This window comes from Ahaetulla prasina, chromosome 6 (genome assembly GCF_028640845.1).
Source record: "Ahaetulla prasina isolate Xishuangbanna chromosome 6, ASM2864084v1, whole genome shotgun sequence".
Taxonomy (NCBI): Eukaryota; Metazoa; Chordata; class Lepidosauria; order Squamata; family Colubridae; genus Ahaetulla; species Ahaetulla prasina.
In genome coordinates, this window is record NC_080544.1 from 61,632,053 (window position 1) to 61,644,064 (window position 12,012).

Here is a 12,012-nt window from a genome sequence, read left to right on the forward strand (position 1 = left end):
TCTGCAGCTTTTATTGTGGCTGACCTAAAACCAAATACCCAGGCCCTTGTCTCCCTAGCGACACCTGAAGGGCCATGTTTCCTAGCAACCTGGAACAATAGCCTCTGGGAAAAACACATGCAGCTGGGTCCTGAACTGGCTCAGAATCCCTGCTGGCAAATAATGGGATCCTGAGGGCCTGGCACTGTCCTGTGCTGAATAAACCAGGAGCAGTTCCCTAACCAATCTTTAGGCTCTTCCTAGGAATGTTATTCCATAAGTCTTCAGTTCCTCCTCCCTTCCCAATTCAGCTCCAATTGGGAAAGCTAATCCCTCTTGAGGGGCCTAGAGAGTCAAATATGTTCTTTCATTTATCTAGCAGCCAAATGCCAGGTCTCTGTGGGCTGAATGAACTTATTGCTGGGTAAACCATACAATGCATTTGCAGCACTGTGTCTTAGCAATTGCAGGCAGAGAGCCAGGATTTCTAATTCCCTAAATTTGGAAAGGGAAACCCATGAGTTAATACTATTTCTGATTAAGGGGCTGAAGGAGGAGTCAGGTAGAGGTATCAGGTCTTCTATTTCTTGCACTTAATGTACCTTTGAGAAAAGCTAGCAGAGCAAACCACTGCACACACTCAGCAACTTTGTAAATATTTTCCTTTTCATAAAATCCCAGCTGTAACATAGGTAGAAATGGGGGAGGGGGGAATGGCATTTGTTACCAACCTGGACTCTGTCACCATTCTCTATCTTCTTACAGTCCAAGAAGCAAAAGCACTTACAACAGAATTATAGTGAAGGGGAAATCTATTTAAGCAAGGGGGAACAATACTTAAAAATATCCTGGAGGTTAGTGAGGGAAGGATAGACTCTTGTCTGCCAAATTACTATACTGAAGCTTTTTGTAAACATCACTTGGACACTGCAGCTGTAACAAACACCATAGTATTCCCTTTTAAATAATATCGAAAGCACAAAGAAGAAATAAAATAATAAACAAAATAAAGGAAAGGAACAATAAAAAAGGAAAGGAAACACAACTAAAGGTTCTATTCATTGGAATGTGTAACCCCATCACTCTTCTTTACAAAATTAATTTTGCTCCCACTATAATTTATTTGCCTTTTGTTCTTTAAACTTATCACCTTTCCTTTTTTTTGAAGATTTCAACAACTCCAATGATGGCTTACTCAGTCTTCCTCTTGGTCCATTTGTTCCTTTTTCATATATTGGTTTTTGCAATGTTATCCTTAATCGTTTTTTCTTATTCATTATCAAATACTCAACATTCTTCTTTCACACTGGTCTCTGATTTTTGTTGCAAAATTGGATCAGGTTTGGTCACCAGGAGAAGAGGTTTAACTCTTCCGAGATTTCAGACTCGTGCTGGAGCCCATCTTCAGGGAATGTCTGTCTCTGGAATATATGCTTTGAGTTACTCTGTAAATCATATTTATGTGGTATCTTCCTATTGGTTGATTGGTATGATTGACTTTTGTATTCAATCCACATTCATTAATAATTTATTCAACATCCTGGGTTTTTTATACCCTAAAGGTTTGTTTTACTTAACTATAGTAATTGGGACCAAAAACTCTGTCCCTCAAAAAAGCAGTCATAAAGCATGACATGTGACAGGACCAATTTACAACAGCAATTGCAACAGTTCCAGTTGCCATTGTTAGGCAGTTGCAGCATCCTGTGGTCATGTGATCACAATTTGTGACCTTCTACCGGTTTCTCCATTGACTGCCTGTTGGAAGCTGGCAGTGAATTTAGAAAATGGTTATAATGTGCCTGCAGGATGCTGTGACCATAATTGCAAGCTGAGCAATTTGCCAAGCACTCAAATTGCGATCATGTGACCTGAAAGATGCTGCAAGCAACAACCGACCTCAGAGTGCATCAAGAACTCTGCATATTCTTGTTTTAAGTAATAGATTTTGTCACCATAATCATTATTTAGTTATTTGTCAAGATCCGCAGAAGCTTCCAGTCTCTCTTAACATTATTTATTTTCCCATTAGCATTTGGCTTAATTGCATTGATATAGTAACATAAAATTTAGAATGGTATATTCTTCAGGATTTGGCAAAGAAACTAGTTGTCACTAGTGGCAGACACTCTCTCCCATATAAAATAACAGCTCCATTTTTTGGCACAGCAGGGTAAGAAAAACATTAAACTCTCTTTCCGACTTTCTGTTCATCATCTGTGACTTCTATTTTAATTTTATGGAAAAGACTCGAGAATGAAATATTAAAAATAGACATAATTTATATAAATAATGTCAGGTTTGAGCCAGACATAATCAGCTAAACCTACAATGTTCATGCAAAATGCCATATTCCTAAATGAACCATAAATTGAAATACTTTCAATTTTATACAGCAGGGGTCCCCAAACTCCAGTCTGCAAACCGGTACTAGGCTGCGGCTTGTTGGGAACCAGGCTGTACAAACAGTGGGTGAGTGCATAGGTGCATGAAACTCCATTTGTGCAACCGGTGTGGCGCATGCACAAAACCATCCCCTCTCCCCACCACCACCGCTACCGCCACTTCTGCCAGTTTGTGGAGCCAGAACAGAATTCATTTCACTCAGTGGTGGGTTGTTCCCAGTTCTGTCCGGTTCTATAGAACCGGTAATAAAACCGGTGAGAGGCTCCGCCCCCCCACCTTAATGTCATCAAGGGGCTTCTGTGCATGCGCAGAAGCACGTGCACGCTCCTGTTGTGAACCAGTAGTAAAAGTAAGTAGAACCCACCCTTGGACTGGTCCTAGAGAAAGAGATTGGGCCAGTGTAAAACTGTGCTGCCTAGCCTGCGGCCAGCCCAAAAGAATACCATGAGTGATATATTGAAGGCTGCTGAGAGGTTAAGGAGCACAGGAATGGTTGCACTACCCCCATCCCAGTTTTGTCAGAGATCATCCATAAGTCCATGGATGAATGATCCATAAATCATTCTTTTGGGAATTCTTTAAATGTAAGTTCTTTGATTGCTGGTTATAAATACTCCGATGTCGCTATCTCATTTTAGGAATATATGTTCCCTTTGGTATGGGATGGGTATGGATGATTAGAGGGATGCCGAATGAATTATTGCTGAATGAATATGGGTTGAATACAAATGTCATTGGCCAGTATGAAAGAACATGTTCAGTAATTGATAATGAATAAGAGAAAATGATTAAGAATAAAATTGCAAAAACCAGTATATGAAAAAGAAATGAACAAGGAACAGGAAGACTGAGTAAGCCATAGTGGGATGGAGTTGCTGAAATCCTCAAAAAAAGAAAAGGTGGTAAGCTTAACAAAAGGCAAATAAATTATAGTAGAAGCAAAATTAATTTTGTAAGCATAGACTGATGGGGGTACACATTCCACCTTTGGGACAACCATGAACTGGATGACCAATAATCTCTATAGACATTCAGGATATTTGTCCCTTACTATAAAAATGAATTTAAAAGAGGAAGTAGAAGATGATACAACTGAGAATCTGGCTGTTTGGGATATGGATTTTAAAATGGCATGCTAAAAAAATAACATTGACAAAGATGTTATATAGCAGTTAGCTAAAAAGGACACACAAATAACAAAAGCAAAATGTGGATGTGTGAATTTCAATTCAGAAGAGCAACTTGGATAACTTTGGACTTACAAGACACATATTTTATGTATGAAATAGTTCCTGAGGGAAAAAATAGAGAATGGAAAAAAATACCACCTTTCAGTACACTACTTAAAAAGAATAAACATTCTTTTAATAAACATCAACACCTTTAAAAGCAAAAATAAGGAATATAAATTTGGCTTATTTGATCAAGTGTGTGTGTGTGTGTGTGTGTGTGTGTGTGTGTGTGTGTGTGTGTGTGTATAGAATTTTGTAATGTAAAGAAATACGAAATTGAGTTTACTTGTTTAAAGTTAAAATATAGATAGCTATTTCTGGTAATTCTTAATGGACTTGGATGATGAAGCTTTATTATTTACTAATAGATAAAAGATGAGATATAGGATGAGGAGTTTTTTAACTGAAATATTAGAGACGGTGATAATTTACTGAAATTGTACTTGACTTGATGAAGAAGGAGGTAATTTCTTTATATAACTTTTTTCTTTATATTTTTTCCTTTTCCCCCTTCCCCTCCCCATTCTCTTCACTTCTTTCTTTTTCTTTTTTATATTTTTCTTAGTTTGTATTATTTTTTAGTTTTAAAATGTAATAAACATTATTATTGTAAAGAATTACAAAGCCATCCATTCTGGTTATATCTCAGTCAATGCAAACTACCAGCTGATCAGGAGATTGAATTGCTGGCCCTGCCCTTCAAATGTTACCCATTCCATAGTCTATAGTACTAACTGAAGATTTGTGTTTTGAGAGACTTTTATAGTTTTAACTGGACATGGCAATGGTTGAGCCTTGTCCCTTCTGATATTTAGCCATGATCTTCCTGAGAGGTGTCGGATGAAATGCACGCAGCTATTAGATATGGTGTATCAACTTTTGCTTCTTGTAAAGGTCTTGCTTTGTTTTGATCCTTAAAGTGTGATTTCCAATACCTTGTGCCAGCATTTGCTGTAATACAGTACACTAATATAATGGGATTACAAGAAACTGAAAAAAAATTACATGAAAAAGTTATTGCTTTTTTTATCAGTTCTGCTTAATAAGATATATACATTTTACCAAGCCTCATAAACAAGTTATCTTATAAATTGCATTAAATGTTTGAACTGGCTTCTTCCAAACATTTCCTTGTTAGTTTGAACATGACCCTTGAACATTCCTAAGTACAGTAAACTTTTCTCTAAAAAATAATTAATAAAACATACTATGATAGGCTATGGGACCTGACTTTTGGTATACCCTGTATACTGTATGTATGCAGGCATAAACACTCATCCTATCTTTAATAACACCCTAAATTCATCTGTTTCGGAAAAATAAGACTCATATATCTTGTCTGCTAAACTAATTACAATTCCAAACTTACCTGCTGTTAGGTACCTGACCTCACCTGACCCTTGTCTAAACTGTCCTAAAGCACTTGAGCAATTAAACAGGCTTTGGATTAACATTTCTCAATGTTTGTCTTCTCCTCCAACCCAAATCCCTTGGAGGCTCCAATCTCATTTTACACACATTTTTCCTAAAGACAAGGAAAGCTGGATTAATTTTTACTGTGCCCAAGGGAACTATTTGCAATTAAAGATGTCTCACTGACTGTGACCCGGTGGTAGGAAATAAGACTAAAGAAAGTTTGCAGGCTATTTCTACTACTTATATACTTCAGCATCTGATCCAGAAAAAATTGAGAGACGGGAATAATATTTCACTTTTATAATAAGGAGTAAACTCCAATTCTGCTATGGCATCTTTCATCCTAATTCCAGGAGTATTTATAATTATTCAAATTTCTTCCCTTGTACTGTAAAACAGGCTTTTCCAACTTAGTACACCCAGGTGTGTTAAAGTTGCATTGGAATAGGTTTTATAAATCTCTTATATGGGATACTTGTCCAACTATATTATATAGAGTGAAATCAGGGGTGGGTTCTACTTACCTTTACTACTGGTTCTCAATGGGAGCGCATGCGCTCGCTTCACTCACTCACACGCTTGCGCTTTTGTGCATGTGAGAAGCCCCTTGATGACGTCAGGGCAGGTGGTCGGAGCCTCCCGCTGGTTTTACTACCATTTCTATAGAACCAGACAGAACCGGAAGCAACCCACCATTGGACCAGTCCCAACTGATGTTGACAGGGACTGAGAGATCCAGCACCTGGCTTCTCATTTGCAGCATTCCAGAGGGCTCAGTACTCTCTCCACTCCTATTTAACATCTACATGACACCACAGGTGAGATCATTGATAATCATGGTGAGATATCATCAGTTTGCTGATGATACTCAGTTCTACATCTCCATTCCAGGTGACCCAAATGATGCAGTCAATACCTTTCATGGTTCCTGGAAGCTGTAGGGGCCTGGATGGGGGGTGGGGGCAACTGGCTTTGACTGAATCATAGCAAGACCAAGTGTCTTTGGATGCATGGAATCTCAAGATCTGGATTTTTGTCATCTTTAGTTCTGGTTGGGGTTTCATTTTCCCATTCAGATCCAATTCGCGACTTAGAGGTTCTCTAGACTCATGACTCCTGCCCAAAGAGCAGGTGACAGGTGTGACTAGGAGAGCTTTGCACAGCTTTGGTTCATGCAACAGCTGTGAACTTTCCTGGATCTGGACTCCCTGCACTCAGTCATTCAAGCCCTAGTCATCTCTCATCTGGACTACTGTGATGCATTCTACATGGGGCTACTCCTAAAATCCATTGGGATGTTCCAGCTGGTATAAAGTACAGCAGTATGAGCAGTCCTTGGGGCCCCTAGAATGGCCCATGTTACTCTTCTGCTCCACGAATTGCAATGGCTGCTGGTCTGTTTCTGAGTGCAGTTCAAGGTGTTGGTTATGACCTTTAAAGCTCTGGGTCCAAGCTACCTGATAAAGCATCTTGTTCCACTAGGTCACTCATGCTGGCAGAGAGGGCCTTCTTCAGACGCCATCAGTTAAAGGATTCCAGCTGTCAGGATCCCTCTCTGCTGTAGCACCCACTCTTTGGAACATCCTACATCTCCCTGAATAAGATCTGCCCCCACTCTCCTATCTTTCCACGAGAGCCTGAAGAGCTGGCTCTGCCAATTGGCCTGGGAATCCAGTGGGGGAGTCCCACACTGCTGGTGGCTACTACTGATAGATTGATAGTAAACTCCACCTCCCCTCCAGCATTCCCTGCTTCCCTTCACCCATCTTTTAATCTCATATTACTACATTTTCATTGTTTATTTTATTGTTTCATTATTTTGTTACTGTTATGTTTACATTCCTTTTCATTTCTCTGTTTTTACTGTTTTAAGCTGCCTGGAGTAGCCCCACAACAAGATAGTCGATAGATGGATGGATGGATGGATGGATGGATGGATGGATGGATGGATAGATAGATAGATAGATAGATAGAGTCTAAATCACTAAAAATTCATGTAATATCTTTGTGTATTGTCTATGTATGAAAGAAAATATTTTGGGAAAGGAAGAAAGACAAGGAAGGTTGGAACCAAGTCCATATAAAGTACTACAGTGGGCAGCCTGCCAGCTTGGTGACAAGGAGCAATGACAATGGAAAAGGCAGACATGCTATCTAGACCCATTCCAGTCCGGCTTCCGACCCGGATACAGCACGGAGACAGCTTTGGTCGCGTTGGTGGATGATCTCTGGAGGGCCAGAGACAGGGGTCATTCCTCTGTCCTGGTCCTATTAGATCTCTCAGCGGCTTTCGATACCATCGACCATGGTATCCTGCTGCACCAGTTGGGGGGGTTGGGAGTGGGAGGCACCGTTTATCGGTGGTTCTCCTCCTACCTCTCCGACCGGTCGCAGACGGTGTTGACAGGGGGGCAGAGGTCGACCCCGAGACGCCTCACTTGTGGGATGCCGCAGGGGTCAATTCTCTCGCCCCTCCTGTTCAACATCTATATGAAGCCGTTGGGTGAGATCATCAGTGGCTTTGGGGTGAGATATCAGCTGTACGCTGATGATACTCAGCTGTACTTTTCCACCCCGGGCCACCCCAACGAAGCTGTCGAAGTGCTGTCCCGGTGTTTGGAAGCCGTACGGGTCTGGATGGGGAGGAACAGGCTCAAGCTCAATCCCTCCAAGACGGAGTGGCTGTGGATGCCGGCACCCCGATACAGTCAGCTGCAGCCGCAGCTGACTGTTGGGGGCGAGTTACTGGCCCCAAAGGAGGGAGTGCGCAACTTGGGTGTTCTCCTGGATGCACGGCTGTCGCTTGAAGACCATTTGGCGGCCATCTCCAGGAGACCCTTTCACCAGGTCCGCCTGGTTCGCCAGTTGCGCCCCTTCCTTGATCGGGATGCCCTATGCACAGTCACTCATGCTCTTGTTACCTCTCGCCTGGATTATTGCAATGCTCTCTACATGGGGCTCCCCTTGAGATGCACTCGGAGGCTTCAGTTGGTCCAGAATGCAGCTGCGCGGGTGATAGAGGGAGTCTCACATAGCTCCCATGTGACACCCCTCCTGCGCAGACTGCACTGGCTTCCTGTTGCCTTTCGGGTGCATTTCAAGGTTTTGGTTACCACCTTTAAAGCGCTCCATGGCTTGGGACCTGGCTACTTACGGGACCGCCTGCTGTTACCTCATGCCTCCCACCGACCCGTACGCTCACACAGAGAGGGCCTTCTCAGGGTGCCGTCCGCCAGACAATGTCGGCTGGCAGCCCCCAGGGGAAGATCCTTCTCTGTGGGGGCCCCTACTCTTTGGAACGAACTTCCCCCTGGTTTATGTCAAATACCTGACCTTCGGACTTTTCGCCGCGAACTGAAAACATACCTGTTTGTTCGTGCGGGGCTTTCTTAAATTGTTTAGTTTAAAATTTTAAACTTCTTTTTAGGTTTAACTGGGGTTTTTTAGATTTTTTAACTATTTTAATTTCGGCCACACTGTGTAATAAGTTTTTTTTAATTTATTTTTAATTGTATATTGTCTCTTTTTACCTTGGCTGTACACCGCCCTGAGTCCTTCGGGAGAAGGGCGGTTTATAAATCTAATAAAATAAATAAATAAATAAAAATAAAGACATGTTATGATTCCCATCTAAAGAGAAGAAAGCATCTTCCACAAAATAAAAATAACTTTTATGGCAACAATATTTACAGATAGATATATGCAGATGCAGCAGAATTAGAATCCAAATCCTACAAAGAATAACATCTAACTTCACATCCACAAGATGAATATTTAATATGGCTTGGCAATTTGGCCATTGTCTTAGCGTACTATGTGAAACCAATTCAGATGCCATCATGTTTCTTGGGAGCGTTTTATTACCACAAATTATGTGAATATCCTGGATATATAGCCAATAAAAATCCAAAAAACTATCTCTAATATTTTCTGACATTCAGCTAATTAACATATTTCACAAGAAGTGTTCTTATTAAGCGTAAATCTTAGGTAAAAATCTATTATTTCATATATATATTTTAAAAGACCTTACATCCAATTCTATCCAGCTCTCACTTTCTGGGGCTCAAATTAGCTATATAACCATTTGCGACGAGCTCATGTCTAAACAGATACATTTTGCCAGTAAACTTATCTTTCCATTTCCAAACAGTATGGAAGCATGTCAGCAACAAGATATACAGAAAAAGACAAAACGTAAACAAAAGGGAATTTAAATAGGAGTTGTTATTCAGGTAATTACAGAACAAAAAGTGTCCATATGTTTTGTTCAGCAGAGAAATCCAGCAAAAAGAATCCAATGGACTGGAAGGAAAACCAAAATAAGGCAACTGTCCCCAGTAAATGCAATTACATTACTCTGCTGTAGGGTAATCTCTCAACTCCAGAGGCTTCATATCTCTAGTCACTTTCAATAATCCCAACTTAAGGCATCGGGTAATATTTTTTAACCTTTTTCTTTTCCACAAATCAAATTATCCTAAACTGGCCTGCTTGGTAAACAGTTGATAAGGTTATTTACTTTTGATATTTACTTTGAGTTATTCTTATTATATTGATTGAACTAAACTGCATTAGGAAGATGGTGTTTTCTTTCTGCTAATAGCATCTAAGTCCTAAAAAGGGCAATTTTCTGTGCATCCTTCTATAAAATTAAGCTTATCATTTGGCTAGTTTCTTGTTTATATAGAGAACGTTAATTTTGGAATACAAACTATTCTTAAGGAGAGAGAGGTAGGCTTTTCTATTGTTCCATGCAAAAAGATATTACTCTATTAATTTTCCATTGTTTTAAATACAGTGTTCATTTAAGAGAAATGTTACAATTCTAAATGTGCACAAATTTCCTGCCAGTTTAGCCAATAGAAGCAATATTTAAATAATTTACTAAGTTTACACTTGAAGAGTTGCAACTTGCAACATTGATCAATGGCCAGGTACACTGAAATAATTGACTGTAGGCCAAGCATCAAGGGGAAAAAATGTTTTGCTGCATTGCTAGAATTAAAAGGAGCCTTACTGTGCATGCTAGACAGGAATTGTACGACGCTTGCCTTTTAATTCATCAATTGGTGCTGGAACATAGCACAAACATAGGCAAATGTTTCTTACTTGCTGAGATGGATTGTGATACAAAAACTTCTTATTACTTTAAAGCCTTGAGCTCTAGCAACATCCTGTTTAAATCATAAATGATTTGAATATCTTCTCTAGACCGAGTCTGTCTAGAGATTATATCAAGGGATCTCTTTTCTGCCATTTTCAGAGCCTTTGAAAAGCACCAAAGAGGCACCAACAATGTTGTTATGAAGTAAATATCCTGCTTTTCTTCAATAAATTTAATCTGACACATAAATATTATTTTATTTTATTCTTCCAGTTGTCCTGTAAAAAACTGGTCAGAGCGTATTTCCTAACAAACAGTGCAAGTTTCACTGCAAACCGAAGTAATGGTTTTTCCTGCTCTGCTGATTTATGCCAGTAGAGAATGGTATCACCATGAAATCTGCATGCCCTATTAAAAGGATTCCTGTTCTGCCTTTAGTGTCTCTTTTTCAACCCACTGTTGATACATGACTTCTTTCCACAGACAATTAGGTAGCTAGAAATCTGCATCACGTTTTTATTCAGCTTTTGGCCCAATTTGAGAACACAGTGGTTCTCATCGAGAACCCCTTAGTATGAATGATTAAATTCTTACATTCTTTATTAATAATTGAATTCCTCAGTTAGTGATTAGGATACTTAACACACTACACATTTCTCCTTTTACTTACTAGATTCACCTTCTAAAACAGATTGCTTGATTTGCACATGGTTATTTGTAACATTATTTGCTGCGTAAGACATAGTAAGATGCTTTGTGTGTGGCTCTAGGTCATCTCGGTACCCAAAACATGTTGCAGATGACATCTTACATGGCTTCTATTTTGGATCAATATATCAAAAGGATGTAACATTAAAAGGTAAAATAAATGAAAATCATTCTCAACAGTTAGAAAGTCTATTCAGAATGAATATATTTGCAAATTCTGAATGCAGAATAAGAAGCGAATTTCAAACACAAAATATGGAAATGAGTAATAATAAAGCTTGTACCCTGGAAAAGATGGGAACTACATTAATAAAATATTGCATGTCTTACTGGCATCCAGTTTTAATGTACAGTTCATTTTGATTCCCCACTCTATATTGACAATTTTACTTTTCAGATGTTACCCACCATATCTAGTCATTAAAAGGGTTGATGAGCATGACAAGAAGGTAGTATTTCTAATTCATAGAGGGTACTGAATAAAACAGAATAATGTTGTTCACCATCTTAACAGGGGAACTAAGTGGCTATAGAAGCAATTTCATACACGGGAACATGATATAATCGATAATATTGGTACTTCTCTGCTCTCAGAGCTTCAGGGAAGGTGGTGTGTATTTATCCTTCTGATAACTTCAAGATATCCGTAGATATCCTTGTGATGCAATCACTGAGTGCCAGAAGCTGGATAGTTTCTAAAGCTAATGCCTTCTAGGTCAGGGTTCTCCAACCTTGGCAACTTTAAGCCTGGAGGACTTCAACTCCCAGAATTCCCTAGCCAGCTTTGCTGGCTGGGGTATTCTGGGAGTTGAAGTCTTCCAGGCTTAAAGTTGCCAAGGCTGGAGACCCCTGCTCTAGGTAGTCATCTAAAATACAAAAATCTGTGAGATCAATTCCTGGCAGAAGGTTTAAACTTCATAGAACATCTGACTAGAGAACTACTCATATCTAAGGAGTCCTGCTAAAGCTGAAACTGGTGATGCAGTGCCTCCTAGTGGCCAATGTATGTGATTATAAGGTTATTTATTTACATGTCATCTGACATTATCTTAACTTTGTATTTATTCCAGGAAACTTCTAAGGAAGCACTTCCCTAATCTGAATGTTGCCTGAAAAAGAGAGAGCTTTTGTATTGAACTTGTGATACTGGAACCTCTAATATTT

The 12,012-nt window shown here is 39.6% G+C and overlaps 1 protein-coding gene across 1 annotated transcript in view; it reads right to left on the reverse strand.

The window, feature by feature from the left end:
- The window catches only part of SLIT1 (slit guidance ligand 1), a 177,896-nt gene that overhangs the window by 97,972 nt on the left and 67,912 nt on the right, over positions 1-12,012 (reverse strand). The gene's annotated exons all lie outside the window — the stretch shown is intronic.